Below are 15,054 nucleotides of genomic sequence, written 5' to 3'. Positions count from 1 at the left end.
ATTGATTTCACCAATTTGGTGGAGTCTTGAATTTTATACCTTATGTAGCGTAGTTTAATTTCACTTTTTATTTTTACTTCTAATTTTTATTTTTATTTTTCTTACTTCATTACTTTTAATTGTTACTACCTTTTTTTTTTACCACCAAATTACTATTATTTATATATGTGTTTAACCTGCACCTTTATTGTTTCTGTAAGCTTGTTGTGTTCCCATGTAATTGATGAAAAACATCAAAACTATCTGTATTGCACTGTATTTCGTTTATTGTAATATGTTTTTCATTGTTTGTGAACCGTAAATAAATAAAATAAAAATATATAAAAAAACATGATTTTTCAGGAGATCGTTTTTAAAGTTTAAAAATATAATCAAATGTATTAAAAATAAATATCAAGTCACTTATTTTTTTCAACTTTTTACTGTGCAACAGATCTTTTTAGGTAAAAACTGAATGTTTTTTCACCATTTGAAAAATATTTATTGTATTTTAAAAAAATAATTAAACAATACCTTTTCTTCAAAATGTTAAAACAACACTTTCTGCCCTGTAGCGGGTAAATATTAAGTTAAAAATATGCCTCTTTTGCCGGGATATAGAACATTTTCTGGGCATTTTTTTTCCATAAAAAAATATATTTAGTGTATTTAAAAAAATAATCAAAAAATACCTTTGCTTCAAAATGCCAAAACAACACTTTCTGCCCTGTAGCGGGTAAATATTAAGTTAAAAATATGCCACTTTTACTGGGATATAGAGCATTTTTTGGGGATTCCGAAAATATGTACAACTGAAAATTGACGATTTTTGATATATGACGTTGTTGAAAGGAGTGAGCGATGTGTGCGAGTGTGTGCATATTGTTTGGGTTTAAAGGGAGATTGATTGGGTGCATCCGGCTCTGCGATCTGTACCTACCTAGTGGCAGTACTTAGAGCGCGGTACACATCTTGCGCGCATCTGGCCTGGACCCGTATACACGAAATCATAAACCAAAAATAGCACATAATATAAAATCAATATTTATTAACCTATATATACCCCTAAATATGTTTTTTGTTAGTTATTTTTAATTTTTACCAGAAGATGAAAACATCTGTAAGTTATGTAAAAACAAACTGCGTATTATAAGCATAAGAGTTATTCTGAAGAGATGTTCCCTTGTCTATAACGAGTGAGAATGGAAGATTCAAAATTAATTTATGTATTAATTTTAAATCAAACACAGATTTTTTATTACATTTTTTTATTTACAGTATTTTATTACATTTATTTAATTTAAATGGAGTTCTACAAATTAAACGCCAAATCAATAAATACATCTGTAAGTTTTCGAAACTACTCGTATATATAAAGAAAACTCATTAAAGTGGTATATTCAAGTGTTTAATTTTTTTTAAATATCAGCATATAGCGAGTGTCTTTGCCTATAATTTTCACTCATGAATTACATTAAATTATAGTCACTTTAAACATAAAGAGTAAATCCGCTCACGAGTAGGCATAGGCTATAAAACTTGAAAGTGAAGCATGAGTAGGGTCATGATAAGCGGTGTTGCATAAGTCGAAGTAATAAAAAAAAACATATAACAAACTATCCATTTTTAATTTAAGTTTTACATGCAACATTTTAAGTGTATCCAAATACTTGTTCACAAATCTGGATTATCTCCAATTATAGGAGTTATTTTCATGGGTAGAATTGGTGAATGTTACACGTGTGTGATAAAGTGATCACTTTGATTACTTAAATCAGCCTTTGACGGTCCTAAGTCCCGTAAATGTTCAGACTTCCATATTCTTCTTCATCCATGTTGAGATAATCAATGTCAAACAATAATGTAAAAAATAACTCCTTATTGGAGATAATCCAGATCTGTGAACAAGTATTTGGATACACTCAAAATGTTGTATCTATACGTAAATATCAATTTGTAATAAAATACGCAAATTTTAAATAGCCCTTGGGGCGCTTGTCCACTACCCGGAATTTTACCGTCCGGCAGTCCGGTTTTGAAAAATGAAAGCGACTACGACAGTTTAGCGTGATCGAATTCACGCGCAACGTGTTCACGCACCGATCCGAAGAAAGATGGACAAAAGCACAAGCCAATCATCGTTTTAAAATGCTAACTGATGTGCCGGACGGTAAAATTCCGTGTAATTCCGTCTAGTGGACAAACGCCCTTGAGGTGATTTCTCACGAAAACGGCGCTAAAATAAATAACAGTAAAAATCAGCGAATCGTTCGATGGGTCATAATGGCATATAAAGATTAAAGGTACCGTAGAACGGGGCTACTTGAACATTGATGTGTTACTTGAGCCCGGTACAAAAAAAAATTAAATCTGTATTTGTAAGTGTCACCTGTCAGGGAATCATGTCCCGTTCATTATTGTAGACCAAATACAGATCTATTTTTTTTGTACTGGGCTCAAGTAACACATCAAAGTTCAAGTAGCCCCGTTCTACGGTATGTAATATTTAATATCTTCGTGGCATAAAATCTCAACGGGAGAAAATGCACGATCTTCTGAAATGTTATCGAAAATATAAAGTTCAAGGAACGAGTATGAGGTCAGTATGGAAGCGTTAATCATGACGCAAGGGGTAATGATTTCACCCGTTTAATAGAAAGTTTATTCCGTAAATTCGATCCAAAGCTAGATATCTATTTGATAGCGAACTTGAACAAGATTCGCGGTCCGTCTAAAGCAATTTGATTCGTCCGCTCCGGCAGAGAATGCAAGGTGAACACATCGCTCACTCCTTTCAACAACGTCATATCGCTCACTCCTTTTAATAACGTCATTTATAAATAAAAACTTGATTTTTCAGGAGATCGTTTTTAAAGTTTAAAAATATAATAAAATGTATTAACCCTTACTGGTCCAATGTCGAATCTCATTCGACATCGATTTTTTTCCTCTTAGGTCCTCCCATGTCGGATGTTATTCGACATTTTTTTCATCATTAGTATTATTTATTTAAATTCCTATCTTACATTTTTGTCACTCGTATCTATTACAACAGTATGTGGAGCAGAGGACAAAAGATTTTTTCCAACTAGAATGTAACTGTTTACCTATATTTTTTTTAAATTTTGGGAGACCGGAAAAGGTTAAAAATAAATATCAAGCCACTTATTGAACTTTTTACTGTGTAAAAGATCTTTTTAGGTAAAACCTGAATGTCTTTTCTCCATTTGAAAAATATTTAGTATATTTCAAAAATAATTAAACAATAACTTTTCTTAAAAATGCAAAAACACTTTTTGCCCTGTAGCGGGTAAATATCAAGTTGAAAATATGCCGCTTTTGCTGTGATATATTACATTTTCTGGGCATTCCGAAAACATGCACAACTGAAAATTGTCGATTTTTTTAAGGAGTGAGCGAGATGTCAACCTGTCTATTGAAGAAAGTGCAGTTGTGCTGAGGAGTTTATGTTCGCTCTCAAGTGGGCACACCGCTTCATGCATCGGCTTACTAACAATAGAATAAAAGATATCTTTGAACCATTTATCAGTATTAAATCACTTAATTAATCGATATCTCGGTTGCAAACAGTCCATGGGATCGCGGAGGACCCTATCAGCCGGACTAAGCGAGGTATTCCAGTACCCACATTGCAATGTTTGTTACACAAGCCAACGCGTATAAACAACATAATGCAGTGTTTTCACTTTCAGCCGATTTGAACATGTCAAGTTGTCTTACTACAGCTGCCACGGTAAAATATATAAAGATAAATACTCAATTCTCGACACAGTACATCGGCAAATGAGAATAACTCAATATGAAAGACGCAATTAACAAAAAAACTACTATTTTCTACGCGAGGTGTGGTAATAATAAATTATTGTCACTATTTGACCTCAATAACAACAATATTAGGTAACCTAAAAAGGAATAACAGGGGATGCGATCGAAATTATGTATCGAAATAATTCCACGAGAACAAAAGAAATAGCAGCGTTCTGCCTCAAGGCAATGGAAAACAACAGTTGGCCATCATAATATCAAAACCAAGTGTCAAAATATTCTAAGATAATTCAATGCGCAATAAAATAACTTACCTATTTGTTGAGTGCGGAAAACTATTAGTAGCACCTATATTCTGCTATATCCATTATTAGAACTGGGTTAAAATGTTGACACTTCACTTTTTACAACAAACAAAAATATTTTTGCACAAATATTAATGTCATCGAACACAAGCAGACAAAACTTCACACCGAAAGAAAGTACGAGGCGACGCTAAATTCCAACTAAAAATATTTTTATAACCAGTATACCAAAATAGTACTTATGGCTACAATAGTAAGGTCTATTTTTGCATAATACATAATAATACTTCATAAGAACAAAAGGTTTACTAGTTGAATCATCAATCTTTCTAACAAAATTAGACTGAAATAGAGAACGTTATTTATGAATCATTTAACTTGATTTTATCAACCATAAATCACAACTTTATAATGAAATGAACAAGACTTGAATACTTTTGTTTACCAGCTGATGGGCAACGTAAATGAGATTGTAGTCTCCCGTGTCCGCTTTATATAATGTGGCCATAGTACAAAAATAAAATTCCCTACATACTGACGTTGGACGTAATCTAATGGAAAATTAGGTACTGGAAATATTTTTTTTAAAACGCGTAGCAATATTGATAAACTACTATTTTCTGGTAATATTCCATTTAAATTTTAAGCAATATTTACCACTGCGACGGTTGGAGAAACATAAACATTTGATTTAACTATTTCACTGCGATTTAGATACACTATGATATCTCGTTTAGATTAGATTTATCTCCAACGAATCCTGTTTGATTGGGGCATAAACGCTAAAAATAGCTAGGATTTGTTTCAACAGGCGAAATGCATGTAAGGCCCATTTTCTAAAACACTGCAATACAAAATTTTTATTTTTTTCAAGAGTGGCATATTAGATAGCTGTAATTGAACTAACGTTTTCTCGTGGAGAGACATGAATGAGGTTTTACAGCCGAAAATTAATTTATTTAATTTATATCTGAATTAATTAATTTACATGTGTAATTACCAATCATTTAAAACTTATAACTGAAAAATTCAATTTTTTAATAATGTCCCTGCATTGCGAGTAAAAGCATTATAAATCATTGCATATATGGAATTCACAAAATTTTTAGTGTGTCCAAATCTTTTTGTTTACAAATCTGGGTTACTCCATTTCGGAAGTATTTATATTGACACCTCAAGATGGATTAGTTCCAAAAATTTGAGTATTGTGGTCGTATCATAGGTAAAATAATGATTGTTACACATGCATAAAGCAATCACTTAAACCAGCCTATGATAGCCCTGTGAACACCCAGACTTCCATATTCTTCTTCATCTGTGTTGAAATGACAGCACATGGAATTGATGGTTTTACTCTTTGTGGTAAAGTTTACAGAGTATGCCGCCTATGCGTAGGTTGCATTTTGGTACAAATAAAATATGATGATTTGTTTGTGTGGGTTGGATGCATCCTGTCCTTTGACTGCACAGAATCTTGTAAATAAAACACAGTTATCTTCGATTATGATTACCTTTATTCTGGTAATTTTTTTCTCCGTCACATTTAATAATTTATGTTACATTACATTTTACAAGTATTATCTTACACCTTATATATTATACAGCCTATGAACAGTTAGAAATTCAAAAAATATTCAATATTTATATATGTATTTAGATATATACAACTAGTCGTGTCATTATAACGAATTGAATATAAAACAAAATATTCAAGCTATTACGTACTTGTGTAATACTAATAAAAGCAGAGTGAGAAGACTTTATCGAGAAAATTAAAGGTTCGAATACCGCTGTTTTCAAACATAAAAAAGTACAGATTGTAAATACGGATTATAATACATCGTAGTCATTAAAAATCAAATTAATACTACTATAAGTATATTTTATTTGAAAGTACGCTTAAGTGATATATTGCGAATGTTGAAAAAGGCAGTTATAATTAAAATTCTCCACATATCTTTCTTCCAAGAGGAATTTATTGCTTTTTTGTTCTTAAAATATATTATGTAAAGAGTATAGTATTATTTATAGAGCACCATTTAGAAGGAGACAAATCTAAAACTCAACTAACGTAGGGGCCAAATAAACATAGGTTTGTGATGGGTTTTGACACATGAAAGTGCGATATCAAAATAATTTAAACTTCGTCGAATGACGCGCAAGAAATAAATATTTAAAAAATCTTAAATTATCTTTGAGATACCCATCACTCGCATTCCGTGTTACATTCTTCCTCGAAAATAAAGAAAGCAATTACTAAAAATAATAAACATAGAAAACTTTCTATCAATGTACAAACTTAGCAAATACAATAAAACCTAAGTCAAAATACAAAATGTATAAAATATTCACAATATAAATAATACAAACTATTATATAATATTACTAAACATTAGTAAATAATGGGTAATTAAGAGAAACAGAATCGCATTAAGTAAACATGCTAAATTTCGTAAAATTACTTATTTCCGTCTACGTTTGGATCCGAATCAAATGTAAAAAAAAATCATTTGTAGATAGGAGATAATAAAAGAAGCTATATTATATGACTTTAATTTATGTATTTACATAAAAATTAAAGTACGTTTCCTGCTATATCATATAAGAATTTAAAAATTAAAATCTTAATGCTGAACACATGCGGAAAGATAAGGGTATTTTGGTACTTTTTAGTTCATAAAACATGCTGAAAACGAGACTTTTACTGGCCAAAAGAGGAAAATGTAAGTTACGGTTTGTACATTTTTAACCCTTTAACACGCACTCGTTACATCTGAAACGGAGTGCTTTAAAGCTCATATTTAATGAAAACCATTTGAAACATTGACTTAATTGATCCAATGTTTTCTCTGATAACGCTCAGCGGCAACATTTGTGAGCAATAGAGTGTAGATAGTAGAAGATTAAATATTGAATGTCACATAACCACTGTTCAGAAATGGAGAGTGATAATATTAGTCATTGTATGTTGTGTGGTTAGTGATTTTCCTGAATTGATGTAAATTCAACATTCTTGTAAAATCAGTTTTTATCTTATTATGACCGGTTTTGAATCTAACTGCTTGAACTAATTGACCAAGTTACATAATGGAAAATCACAAAGTGATCAAATAATAATCATAATAATTCAAGTGAATCAAAAAGGTATGCACTTTTTAATATACATTCTTTTGAGAATCTTATTACAAGATGACATTCATACAGAATATTTGGTGCATATGTCACCACAAAAAGTCTCAAAAAAGAAATGTGATAAAAGTTGATATATTTACTTATTACATATTTTTGATGAGGAACAACAAAAAAACTATTCTTTTTTATTAAAATATGTGCATGTTAAAGAATTAAACTGTACAATTTAAGTTATTATAATTGAGAGATTGCAATTTGGCAGTAAGTCCCTCAATAATTGAATAAATAAAAATACACAATCCATTCCTGCGAGCTACAAGATAAAAGGAGTATATAATAATTTTAAAATACATATTTTCTGTATACACATTTCGCTCCTAAAAAGTTACACAGAATAAATACAATGACTCAATTGAATGAAGCTTTTATAAATTTACACTATGTACGACATTGATTTCAAATTGTAAATATAATTTTCAATGGACATTCGAAGGTTTAAAATACTATGTAAAGTTCACACAAAGATTCCGAGTACAAGAAATACTGAGTCTGAAAATTTTGTAACATTCTGCGACAGAAGGTAGCGTACTCCGTTGCAGTCCGAACATAGAAATATATTAAAAGTATGAACATTTAAATACAAAGTTGAAGGCCTCAGATTAAATGCAAAAGGCTACAAGTATCTATCACAAGTATCTACACACCATTTAGAAGTATTAAGGTACAAAATTTTGTCTATGTACAATTTTCAATATATTTTCCAAAACCACAAAAGAGTTGGAATTTTTACGACATTTTAACTTAATAATATTACCTGGGTAATACAGATGGTTTAACATAGTTTTATTCGAAGAAGACCATGAGAAAAAACCAAAGAAAGTGAATACACACAACATAATCAGATAATTGAACTTTTAGTTTTTAAACCGTTATCTTTTCCTTTATAGCAACATGTGCACATTTTAAACCTTAATAATTTAGTGACTGAATCTGATTAGATATGGGCGATCGAATTAAAAAACAGAATTAAATAATGATTCATTTTAAAGAAGATATTTCTTAATTTGTTTTGTGAATTTGATCATTTCAGCTAATCACACCAATTGATGCCCAAATTTGGTTGCGTGTTGCATATTTCTAGTTTCCGATATATTTGACAATTTGACATCAAAAAGCTAAGCTGTAAAGACATATAAACTGAGAAAAAGCAACAAATACTATCCTAATGGAGTAACAGTTATCCATTAGTCACGTCTCTAAATCTGATATAGATTGAATATCCCATTCAAAAGTATAAGCAATTTGAATAGTATATAAACGTAATTTATGCAAAAATGACATTCCTTTTATGACTTTTTTCCCATAGTCTTCAAATGAAAAAATAAAGTCAAAATGCTACATAAATTTGCTACATTTTATACATTTAAACATCCGGAATATAACATTAATATTATTTTTTTCAACAATTCAAATATAAGGTTTTCATAGTCATTGACGATTTTATTCCAGTATTGGTACATTGATTCATAAATTTACAGATTGATTTTTTCACGAGTCAAATTATACTCCGTAAAAATTGCTAGCATGTTCAAGTTCACAAAACGATTAAAAATTCAAATTCATACATGCTACATTTTCAAAATTTATGTCAATACACATGTTTACACTCGCATTACATTTACAAGATTGAAGGCAGTTTGTTTTTTTATACACAATGATTTTTTTAAATATAATACTTTTGCAAGATTGAAGGCAGATTATTTTTTACACAATGACTTCTTTAAATTCCGTTTCGAATATTCATAAAATAATATGAATATATATTTGATACATTTAAAGTAATGGATTAGTAGACTTTTAATTCAAGCTTAATTTTTTACATACAGAAATACTAAAAGTGAAAAATAAAATGAAACGTCATTTGTTTTGTGTGAATATTACATTAAAATGACTGACAGGTTTTGAAAGCAGAATTATTTTGAAATTTATTATTTTTCCTACATTTATATATGAAGTTCTAAGATTGTGATTTTTCTATTATTAACGAAAATCATAATTAACTTATTTTGAAGTCCTCGTAATTATTATTTTTTTCTTCAAAATAAATAGATATCGGATGTTTATAGATATGGTTGGACCTTTGGGCTTCCGTTCGGTTCCCTGGGCCACTTTCATTGGCCTTTCACATTTTAGGTGCATAAGAAATATTTTTTAGGTAGTAAACATATTATTTGTTACATTATACAACTTCAGATATCTTGTAAGGAAAAGATGAGTCTACGCAGAAAAATATTTCTTACAACTGATAGTCTTTCAGTTAGTTATAATATTTCCCATCTAAAATTCTGCAGTATAATTAAATACAATTTGACTACCAGGTAAGTTGCGTTTATTTAGTTTAATAACACATGTGTTTGTAAGGATGGCTTCTTGTTGTACCATAGTATTGTACATAAAAAAAAATTAAAACAAAATATCTAATTTAAACACGTCAGTCGAGTCAAAAATAATGGACACAATTCGCGCGGCAATTTGGTTTTAAAGAGCTGTCAGCATTGTTCTGACAGAAAACCGCTGGCCTACTGAAAAATTATTGCTTTGGAGAGATTAAAGGAATAAATTTATCAAGGGTTAAAAGAAACTACATTATAGTTATTAAAAATTAATGAAAATAATGTGCGATAATTTGCATTGGCGGATAAGCCAAGCGAATTATTTTATATACATATATAAATATAGCATAAGTATGCATTCATGTACACAACAACACCGTCTATAAATAAAGGCACTCCATTTTTGTTGATCAAATATGGATGGTGAGAAATTTTAGAAACAATATACAGAAATCTGTTTTTTTTTTAAAGATTAGAGAAAGGTGGTTCGGAATAATCAATCAAAATGATATCGCTCACTCCTTTCAAGAACGTCATAAATCAAAAAACGTCAATTTTCAGTTGTGCATGTTTTCGGAATGCCCAGAAAATGTACTATATCCCAGCAAAAGCGGCATATTTTTAAATTAATATTTACCCGCTTCAGGGCAGAAAGTATTGTTTTTGCATTTTGAAGAAAAGGTATTGTATAATTTTTTTTTAAAATATACTAAATATTTTTCAAATGGAGAAAAAACCTTCAGGTTTTACCTTAAAAGTTCTGTTGCACAGTAAAAAGTTCAGTAAGTGGCTTGATATTTATTTTTATAACATTGTATTATATTTTTTAACTTTAAAAACGTTCTCCTGAAAAATCAAGTATTTTGATTTATGACGTTCTTGAAAGGAGTGAGCGATATAGGTGCATTTCAACAATTTGTAGATTTTTTTGCCAATAAAATATGTAGATAAGATATGTAAATGTATGAACATAACGAAACAATCTTTCTACAATAATTGATATCATTTTGATAGATATTTTGGCTGTTTTAAAAAAGAAGGTTTGAGAATGACAGCTAGATAAGATTGAGCGACAGTATGATTTTTTTTTATAAATTTATTTAAAAAATCTCAATTTGAGTTAAAATAAGAAACATAAGTAAAAGATGAGGTTCTTGTACACAATCTTGCACTAGTATGGGTATGCTATCCCAAGTGCCTTAGTCATTGTTACAATTCTCCCTCCATTTCCTTTCTCATATAGCAGTAATGCCCTTCTAGAAGTACCCACTCCTAGATCCTGAATCTGAATGAATCTGAAGCGCAGGACTTTGTAGAAATCTTTAATTAACTACATATAATGCGACTGGTGACTGGTGTCTAGTTATAATTGTCATACCTTCAGAGGAATAAATACATATAAACATCGGTAAATGAATAATTAATTGGACTTAAATAAATAATATACAAAATTATTTTAATATGATAAAAACTAAATCACTAAAAGTAGTACGAATGGACTCCGCGGAGTGCATATCTTTATGGAAATGTTATCAAAAGAAAACTTAACGGTAAAACTAAGTTAAGGGAACTAAATAATATACGCGTGAACACGCCCAGACCAGCTGACTCACATACGTTAAAGCGATTTTTAAATATATAATACTTAAATTAAAATAATCAGATTTTTTACGCATCAAACGTTCTTACAGAAGCCGGGTTTTTCTTCAATTTCAGCAGCAACACAAAAATCAGCCATATTTTTTTTTAACACACATATTTCCATAGTCATTAGTGTCCATATTTGAAACAATATATACAAAAAAAAATCATTATAAACCACATACTTTTAATCTGAAATCAAAAACTCCCATCTTAACACACTATGGACAGGAAAGGTATTTTTACCCATATTTTGACGGGAAGGGTATTTTTACCTTGTGCACCGGCCTCATTTCAAAGGCAGAATAGAAGGAATTACATATTTTAATATTATGTACCGATTCTCTTTGTTAAGGACTTAACTATATGTACATAATTATCAAATCCCGTCGTCAGCGGTCCGCAGGTGTAAAAAACACCTGTCCGAAGTGTGTGATTACAATAATGCGAGTTGCGATTTTATTAATTATTGCATTTCGTAAACTCTCAAAATAAATTACAAAATACTTTAATAAAATCGAAAAAAAAAATTAAAAACTATTTGATTGTACATACGATACATCGGCTGTCCAAACTTAAAATGCAGTAAGGGACATTATTTTTTTGTAGTAGGTTTTTTTGCATTTTTGGACTAAGTAGAATCTACTTAGTCCAAAAATGCAAAAAAACGTCCTTTACTGTGTTCTGAGTTTGGACAGCCGACATAGCCTGTCATGATATTGAAATAAACTTTTCAATGTATAATATAATAGAGTTCCTTATCATTCACCGTTCACTTTGTGTAATACTACTTTTAAAAAAACACTACTTCACGAGTACTGGTTTCGGAATGATCATTCCATTATCAGGTCAAATGTAGACAAAAGTGAAAGTATTACGGTCTGCCATTTATACAAATCTAAAATTTCAAAGAGAGAGAGAGAAGACAAATGAATCACAATGGGAATATTTTTAAAAGTGGACTTGTCAAATTTAACTAGTTATTTAATATGGGTAAGGGTGTTGGCTTGTGCTTTTGTCCATCTTTCTTCGGATCGGTGCTCTTGATCGGTGCGTGAACACGTTGCGCGTAAATTTGATCACGCTAAACCGTCGTAGTCACTTTTATTTTTCAAAACCAGACTGGCAAATTCCGGGTAGTGCACAAACGTCCTAAGTCTTAATTAATTGCTTTATTTATGTTCTCTTTCAAATTTTAGTTTTGTATCAGATATGTATATTTAGTCAGATCATAAAATTTTTATTTTATATTTAACCTGACGATGGAATCATTATTCCAAAACCACCAAAGTCATGAAGTAGTGTTTTCTTAAAGTAATATTACACAAAGTGAACAATGAATGATAAGGAGAGTGTTATATTAACCACAAAGTTAACGATGCTTTTAATATACAAAATATAAGAGAGTTTCTACTGCATGATTCATTTAAGCATGGTATTTGATATACGCCTATTCAGAGTATACATATAGAGATCAAAAAGACTGTTTTTTTAAATTTAATACTCTAAAAAATGCAGTTTAATTTCCAAATTGTATTAACCTCATATTTTGCCGGCAAAAACAAAGTTACAAAAGTGCATATTTTTTTATTTATTAATTTAATTTATTTTCAAATTGTATCCATGTGTTTTCGGTCTAATGGTGATTCAAATTATGACAAAGATCAAAAAATATTAATGAAGTCTGTTTTCTTTTGAGTTTTCACTGTACTCAGCAGGCAAAAGCACTATTTTTTAGGGAAATTACATAAGCATAAATAAAATTTTAAGTAAATGCCTAACACAGTGGTTCTAAACTGTGAGGGAGGTACCGAACCCCACCAGTTTCATTTGCCTTAATTCACCTTAATTGGAAAAATTTATCGCTAGATTCATATATTCCTTTCAAATAATATACTAGATCTGTTGAATAAATGAATATAACGTACGTTGTATAATTTTTCATAATATCTTACAATAAGTCAGGTGTTTTTTTGACCTACGCCGAACCCGGCAGACTGGCTCACCGAACCCCTAAGGGTTCGATCGAACCCAGGTTAAGAACCACTGGCCTAACATAACTGTTATTGCTTTCATTTTGGCCAAATGTCGCACAATTTAAAAGAGTTTAAAAAATGTGCATTTGGACCCTAACATCCACAAAGTCAATTTAAAATAAGCTAACCCACCAAGAAATTATATGTGAGCATAGTGCAAAAATTATAGTTAAAATATTCAACTATTTTTAAAGTCTACATTTCAAAAGTTAAGCTGCGGGTAGGTCATTGAGAACATATGTAAAATATATTTAAAATTTACAATTGGTGGAAATCACTCCATAACGTCTGCTTTACCATATTAATGCATTGTTGTCCGGCGGTTTTTTCATCAACCCTGGACTTAATTAGTATACTAACTAGGTTCGTATACTGTTCACAGGTAACCGCAAACCCAATTCCGATCTGTACAATGTTTTTTGACGTCTCGCGCTCTACCAAAATAAGCAAATAGAACGCTTATAAGCATCTCCCGCTCTCTACCAACAGTACGTAAAAGACGCTTTTAAGCGTTTCCTGCAAACAATGTGTTAATATATATGTATGTATCTATCAGTCAGAAAATGAAAAAAGTGGCTGCCTATATTTAAAAAAAAAAAAAGTTATGAAAGGATGTTTGGTTTACATTTCAAATTATGAACTTAAATCATCACTTTCGTGCAAAAACATATATTTAAAAAAAAATGAACTTAAAAGTACGAAAAAGAGTACAAAATGTAAATAGGTATAACTCCGGGAAAAAACATTGAACAAATACTTTTTTACAGTTCAAGAAAAAGAGAAATCAAGAATAACAATTTATCAGCAACAACAAAAAACACCCATTTCATCAAAATTAGTAAAATATTAAAGAAAAATAAGGCAAAACATGTTTGGATGGACCTGAATATAAGTTACATAAATTAAAGAAAATTACATTTGAAAATATTCAAAGATTGAAGTTTTATAAATGAACTTAAAAAAACATTTTTCTCTGATTATCAAATGTTTTAAATGATACAGGCAGTACTCACTTAATGACTCATAAAAAGGTATTTTTTAGGAAATATATTTTTTTAAATAATTATTATCATTACAATACGAAGGAGAACCATTAGTTACCGCGTTTGGCTATCATGCCGGATGTCCCGGGTTCGATTCCCAGGGGGTCACAAATAAATATAAGAGTTAATAGATTTATATTACCCACTGACACTTCGTGATGGAATTGCATTTTTAATATATTATTAGATTAAAACCAATATTTTTAGCTTTTCCACTTTTTTTATTTGACCAGCGACCGGGTTTCGTCGTTACCGACATCATCAGACTGGTCATCACCAGTCGGTGATGTCGGTAACAACGAAACCCGGTCGCTGGTCAAATAAAAAAAGTGGAAAAGCTAAAAATATTGGTTTTAATCTAATAATATATTAAATATAAGAGATTTTTCACACTTATATTTATTCAATATTACCCTAGGTACTTAAAGCATAGGACTGATCATCTTGCCACCTAATTTAACCTAATCCAGTGCCCTATGCATCACTGGGCGAGGATAAGGGTCAGAAGAAGAATGATAACTAAGACACATGTAAAAAGCGTAAAAAGGGCCACATTTGAGTGTTATGATATGAATATTTGGCAACTGAGGCTTGTATCTCGGTTAAACAAAATATAGACCTATGAGCTCCGCGCACTGTTATTGCAGTCAGGCAGTCAGTCAACAGTCAGGTTTACCCGACTACATATTCTCCTTTTTTGTTAGCCATCTCTCCACTGCTGGATGTAGGCCTCTTCTAA

General features: G+C 30.5%; 1 protein-coding gene across 3 annotated transcripts in view; it reads right to left on the bottom strand.

Annotated features, from left to right (window-relative positions):
- Positions 1–4,262, bottom strand: part of LOC148309657 (phosphatidylinositol-3,5-bisphosphate 3-phosphatase MTMR4) — a 144,942-nt gene extending 140,680 nt beyond the window's left edge. For 2 of the 3 annotated variants that reach the window (XM_088259784.1, XM_088259786.1), the window contains exon 1: positions 4,080–4,262. The gene's annotated coding sequence lies outside the window, so the exon portion shown is untranslated. The remainder of the gene's footprint in view (positions 1–4,079) is intronic. The other variant, XM_088259785.1, reaches the window with a different exon arrangement.
- Positions 4,263–15,054: the final 10,792 nt, after the last annotated feature.

Source organism: Brachycentrus maculatus, unplaced genomic scaffold, assembly GCF_059751285.1.
Source record: "Brachycentrus maculatus isolate JH-2025_06_01 unplaced genomic scaffold, ASM5975128v1 h1tg000119l, whole genome shotgun sequence".
Lineage (NCBI taxonomy): Eukaryota > Metazoa > Arthropoda > Insecta > Trichoptera > Brachycentridae > Brachycentrus > Brachycentrus maculatus.
The sequence above is the reverse complement of the archived record's forward strand: the minus strand, read 5'-3'. Positions and strand labels throughout refer to the sequence as shown.